This window comes from Arachis hypogaea, chromosome 10, assembly GCF_003086295.3.
Source record: "Arachis hypogaea cultivar Tifrunner chromosome 10, arahy.Tifrunner.gnm2.J5K5, whole genome shotgun sequence".
Taxonomy (NCBI): Eukaryota; Viridiplantae; Streptophyta; class Magnoliopsida; order Fabales; family Fabaceae; genus Arachis; species Arachis hypogaea.
In genome coordinates, this window is record NC_092045.1 from 69,175,543 (window position 1) to 69,181,669 (window position 6,127).

The window sequence follows — 6,127 nt, forward strand, 5'->3', positions numbered from 1 at the left end:
TAAAATTCAAAATTCATGCACTTCTTTTCTTTTTCAATTAAACACATTTTTATTCAAGAAAGGTGATGGATTCATAGGACATTCATAACTTTAAGGCATAGACACTAAGACACTAATGATCACAAGACACAAACATGGATAAACATAAGCATAAAATTCGAAAAACAGAAGAATAAAGAACAAGGAAATCAAAGAACGGGTCCACCTTAGTGATGGCGGCTCTTTCTTGCTCTTGAAGATCCTATGGAGTGCTTGAGCTCCTCAATGTCTCTTCCTTGTCTTTGTTGCTCCTCCCTCATGATTCTTTGATCCTCTCTAATCTCATGAAGGATGATGGAGTGTTCTTGATGCTCCACCCTTAATTGTCCCATGTTGGAACTCAACTCTCCTAGGGAGGTGTTTAGTTGCTCCCAATAGTTTTGTGGAGGAAAATTCATCCCTTGAGGAATCTCAGGGATCTCATGATGAGTGGGATCTCTTGTGTACTCCATCCTTTTCTTGGTGATGGGCTTGTCCTCATCAATGGGGATGTCTCCCTCTATGTCAACTCCAACTGAATAACAGAGGTGACAGATGAGATGAGGAAAGGCTAACCTTGCCAAGGTGGAGGTCTTGTCCGCCACCTTATAGAGTTCTTGGGCTATAACCTCATGAACCTCTATTTCTTCTCCAATCATGATGCTATGGATCATGATAGCCCGGTCTATGGTAACTTCGGACCGGTTGCTAGTGGGAATGATTGAGTGTTGTATGAACTCTAACCATCCTCTAGCCACGGGCTTGAGGTCATGCCTTCTCAATTGAACCGGCTTTCCTCTTGAATCTTGCTTCCATTGTGCGCCCTCTTCACATATGACTGTGAGGACTTGGTCCAACCTTTGATCAAAGTTGACCCTTCTAGTGTAAGGATGCTCATCTCCTTGCATCATAGGCAAGTTGAACGCCACCCTCACACTCTCCGGACTAAAATCCAAGTATTTCCCCGAACCATAGTAAGATAATTCTTTGGATTCGGGTTCACACTTTGGTTATGGTTCTTGGTGATCCATGCATTGGCATAGAACTCTTGAACCATCAAGATTCCGACTTGTTGAATGGGGTTGGTAAGAACTTCCCAACCTCTTCTTCGGATCTCATGTCGGATTTCCGGATATTCACCCTTTTTGAGTGAAAAGGGGACCTCGGGGATCACCTTCTTCAAGGCCACAACTTCATAGAAGTGGTCTTGATGCACCCTTGAGATGAACCTATCCATCTCCCATGACTCGGAGGTGGAAGCTTTTGCCTTCCCTTTCCTCTTTCTAGAGGTTTCTCCGGCCTTGGATGCCATAATGGTTATGGAAAAACGAAAAAGCAACGCTTTTACCACACCAAACTTAAAATGTTTGCTCGTCCTCGAGCAAAAGAAGAAAGAAGGGAGTAGAAGAAGAAGAAATGAGGAAGAGGGAGATGGTGGTGTTTTCGGCCAAAGAGGGCGAGAAGTGGTGTAGTTCGGCCATTTTGGGTGGGTTTGGGAGGGAAAGTGGTTTGAATTTGAAGGGTGAGGTTGGTGGGGAGTTATGAAGGATGGATGTGAGTGGTGAAGAGGAAGATGGAATTTGATAGGTGAAGGGTTTTTGGGGAAGAGGTGTTGAGGTGATTGGTGAATGGGGGAAGAAGAGAGAGAGTGATGGTAGGGTCCTGTGGGGTCCACAGATCCTGTGGTGTCAAGGAAAAGGCATCCTTGCACCAAATGGCATCAAAATCCACGTTTTGAGCCATTTCTGGCGTTAAACGCCGGGCTGATGCCCATTCCTGGCGTTTAACGCCAGGTTCTTGCCCTTTACTGGTGTTTAACACCAGTCTGGTGCCCCTTTCTGGCGTTAAACGCCCAGAATGGTGCCAGACTGGGCGTTAAACGCCCAACTGCTAGGCTGACTGGCGTTTAAACGCCAGCAGCATCTTCCTCCAGGGTGTGCTGTTTTTCTTCCTGTTTTTCATTTTGTTTTTGCTTTTTTCATTGTTTTTGTGACTTCTTATGATCATCAACCTACAAAAAAAAAATAAAATAACAAAAGAAAATAATTAATTATAAAACATTGGGTTGCCTCCCAACAAGCGCTTCTTTATTGTCATTAGCTTGACAGAGGACTCTCATGGAGCCTCAGAAATGTTCAGAACCGTGTTGGAACCACCCAACACCAAACTTAGAGTTTGAATGTGGGGGTTCAACACCAAACTTAGAGTTTCGTTGTGGCCTCCCAACACCAAACTTAGAGTTTGACTGTGGGGGCTCTGTTTGGCTCTGTTTTGAGAGAAGCTCTTCATGCTTCCTCTCCATGATGACAGAGGGATATCCTTGGGCCTTAAACACCAAGGATTCTTCATTCACTTGAATGATCAACTTTCCTCTGTCAACATCAATCACAGCCTTTGCTGTGGCTAGGAAGGGTCTGCCAAGGATGATGGATTCATCCATGCATTTCCCAGTCTCTAGGACTATGAAGTCAGTAGGGATGTAATGGTCTTCAACCTTCACCAGAACATCCTCTACAAGTCCATAGGCTTGTTTTCTTGAGTTGTCTGCCATCTCTAGTGAGATTTTTGCAGCTTGCACCTCAAAGATTCCTAATTTCTCCATTACAGAGAGGGGCATGAGGTTCACACTTGACCCTAAGTCACACAAGGCCTTCTTGAAGGTCATGGTGCCTATGGTACAAGGTATAGAAAACTTCCCAGGATCCTGCCTCTTTTGAGGCAAATGCTGCCTAGACAAGTTATCCAGTTCTTTGGTGAGCAAAGGGGGTTCATCCTCCCAAGTCTCATTTCCAAATAACTTGTCATTTAGCTTCATGATTGCTCCAAGGTATTTAGCAACTTGCTCCTCAGTGACATACTCATCCTCTTCAGAGGAAGAATACTCATCAGAGCTCATGAATGGCAGAAGTAAGTCCAATGGAATCTCTATGGTCTCATCTTGAGCCTCAGATTCCCATGGTTCCTCATTGAGGAACTCATTGGAGGTCAGTGGGCGTCCAGTGAGGCCTTCTTCAGTGGCGTTCACTGCCTCTCCTTCCTCCCAGAATTCGGCCATATTGATGGCCTTGCACTCTCCTTTTGGATTTTCTTCAGTATTGCTTGGGAGAGTGCTTGGAGGAAGTTCAGTAATTTTCTTGCTCAGCTGACCCACTTGTCCTTCCAAATTCCTAATGGAAGATCTAGTTTCAGTCATGAAACTTTGAGTGGTTTTGGTTAGATCAGAGACCATGGTTGCCAAGTCAGAATTATTCTGCTTAGAACTCTCTGTCTGTTGCTGAGAAGATGATGGAAAAGGCTTGCTATTGCTAAACCTATTTCTTCCACCATTATTGTTATTGAAACCTTGTTGAGGTCTCTGTTGATCCTTCCATGAAAGATTTGGATGATTCCTCCATGAAGGATTGTAGGTGTTTCCATAGGATTCTCCTATGTAATTCACCTCTTCCATTGAAGGGTTCTCAGGATCATAAGCTTCTTCCTCAGATGAAGCTTCCTTAGTACTGCTTGGTGCATTTTGCATTCCAGACAGACTTTGAGAAATCATATTGACTTGTTGGGTCAATATTTTGTTCTGAGCCAATATGGCATTCAGAGTGTCAATCTCAAGAACTCCTTTCTTCTGACTAGTCCCATTGTTCACAGGATTTCTTTCAGAAGTGTACATGAATTGGTTATTTGCAACCATTTCAATCAGTTCTTGAGCTTCAGTAGGCGTCTTCTTCAGATGAAGAGATCCTCCAGAAGAGCTATCCAAAGACATCTTGGACAGTTCAGAGAGACCATCATAGAAAATACCTATGATGCTCCATTCAGAAAGCATATCAGTGGGACACTTTCTGATCAATTGTTTGTATCTTTCCCAAGCTTCATAGAGGGATTCTCCTTCCTTCTGTCTGAAGGTTTGGACTTCTACTCTAAGCTTACTCAATTTTTGAGGTGGAAAGAACTTTGCCAAGAAGGCATTGACTAGCTTTTCCCAAGAGTCCAAGCTTTCTTTAGGTTGAGAATCCAACCATGTTCTAGCTCTGTCTCTTACAGCAAAAGGGAATAGCATCAGTCTGTAGACCTCAGGGTCAACCCCATTAGTCTTGACTGTGTCACAGATTTGCAAGAACTCAGCTAAAAACTGATGAGGATCTTCCAAAGGAAGTCCATGGAACTTGCAATTCTGTTGCATTAGAGAAACTAATTGAGGCTTAAGCTCAAAGTTGTTTGCTCCAATGGCAGGGATAGAGATGCTTCTCCCATAGAAGTCGGGAGTAGGTGCAGTAAAGTCACCCAGCACCTTCCTTGCATTGTTGGCATTGTTGTTGTTTTCGGCTGCCATTTGTTCCTCTTCCTTGAAGAGTTCGTTCAAGTGCTCTAAAGAGAGTTGTGCCTTGGCTTCTCTTAGCTTTCTCTTTAAGGTCCTTTCAGGTTCAGGATCAGCCTCAACAAGAATGCCTTTGTCTTTGCTCCTGCTCATAAGAAAGAGAAGAGAACAAGAAAATATGGAATCCTCTATGTCACAGTATAGAGATTCCTTGAGGTGTCAGAGGAAGAAAAATGGAAGACAGAGGTAGAAAATTCGAACTTATCAAAGAAGATGGAGTTCGAATTTTGCATTAAGGAATAGTGTTAGTCCATAAATAGAAGGATGTGAGAAGGAGGGAAGTAATTTTCGAAAATTAAGTGAAAAATTTTGAAAACATTTTTGAAAAACATTACTTAATTTTCGAGATTGAAAATGGAAAAGAAATCAAGTGATTTTTGGAAAAGATTTTGAAATTAGAAATCAAAAGGATTTGATTGAAAACTATTTTGAAAAAGATGTGGTTAAGAAGATATGATTGATTTTAAAAAAATGTGATTGAGAAGATATGATTTGAAAAACATTTTAAAAAGATTTGATTTGAAAATAATTTGAAAAGATATGATTTTAAAGATTAATGACTTGCCTAACAAGAAAAGATATGATTCAAACATAAAACCTTCCTCAACAGAAAAGGCAAAAAATGTTCAATCAAATCATTAATTGTTAGTAAGTATCTTTGAAAAAGGAAAGAAATTGATTTTGAAAACATTTGATTGAAAAAAATATGATTTGAAAAAGATTTGATTTTGAAAAACTTTGAAAACTTAGAAAAAATTTGATTTGAAAACAAAATCTTCCCTTCTAGCCATCCTGGCGTTAAACGCCCAGAATGGTATCCATTCTGGCGTTTAACGCCCAAAATGCTACCCTTTTGGGCGTTAAACGCCCAACCAGGTACCCTGGCTGGCGTTTAAACGCCAGTCTGTCTTCTTCACTGGGCATTTTTGAATGCCCAGCTTTTTCTGTGTGATTCCTCTGCAGTATGTTCTGAATCTTCAATTCTCTGTATTATTGACTTGAAAAGACACAAATTAAAAATATTTTTGGATTTTTAATAATAAGGAAAAAAAATCAAAATGCAACTAGAATCAATTAACAATGCATGCTAGACACCAAACGTAGTAGTTTGTATACTACTGTCACTAACAAAATGAAAATGCATATGAGACACACAAGATACTCAAGTAAATAGAATTCAAAGATTAGAGCAAGTAAATCCTCAAGAACATCTTGAAGATCACCAAGATACATGAATGAATGCATGCAATTGACACCAAACTTAAGATGAGACACTAGACTCAAACAAGAAATATTTTTGGATTTTATGATTTTGTAAATTTTTTTTTTGTGTTTTTCGAAAATTAAGTGAAAAAAAGATATCAAAATTCTTAATGAGAATTCCAGGAATCAGTGCAATGCTAGTCTAAGACTCCGGTCCAGGAATTAGACATGGCTTCACAGCCAGCCAAGCTCTCAAAGAAAGCTTCGGTCCAAAACACTAGACATGACCAAAGGTCAGCCAAGCCTTAGCAGATCACTGCTCCAAAAGCAAGATTGATAAGAAATCAACAAGCTCTTGTGGTGATAAGTTGAAACCTCGGTCCAATGAAATTAGACATGGCTTCTCAGCCAGCCAGATTTCAACAAATCATCATGAAACTCTAGAATTCATCTTCAAGAATTTCGAAAAAAATAAACACCTAATCTAAGCAACAAGATGAACCGTCAGTTGTCCAGCCTGAACAATCCCGGGCA

General features: G+C 40.8%; 1 non-coding gene across 1 annotated transcript; it reads left to right on the forward strand.

The window, feature by feature from the left end:
* Nucleotides 1-3,832: 3,832 nt before the first annotated feature.
* On the forward strand, nucleotides 3,833-3,940 carry LOC112718676 (small nucleolar RNA R71). Its single transcript, XR_003161006.1, has one exon. It is a non-coding gene; the product is annotated as a small nucleolar RNA R71 (small nucleolar RNA).
* The last annotated feature ends 2,187 nt before the right edge of the window (nucleotides 3,941-6,127 follow it).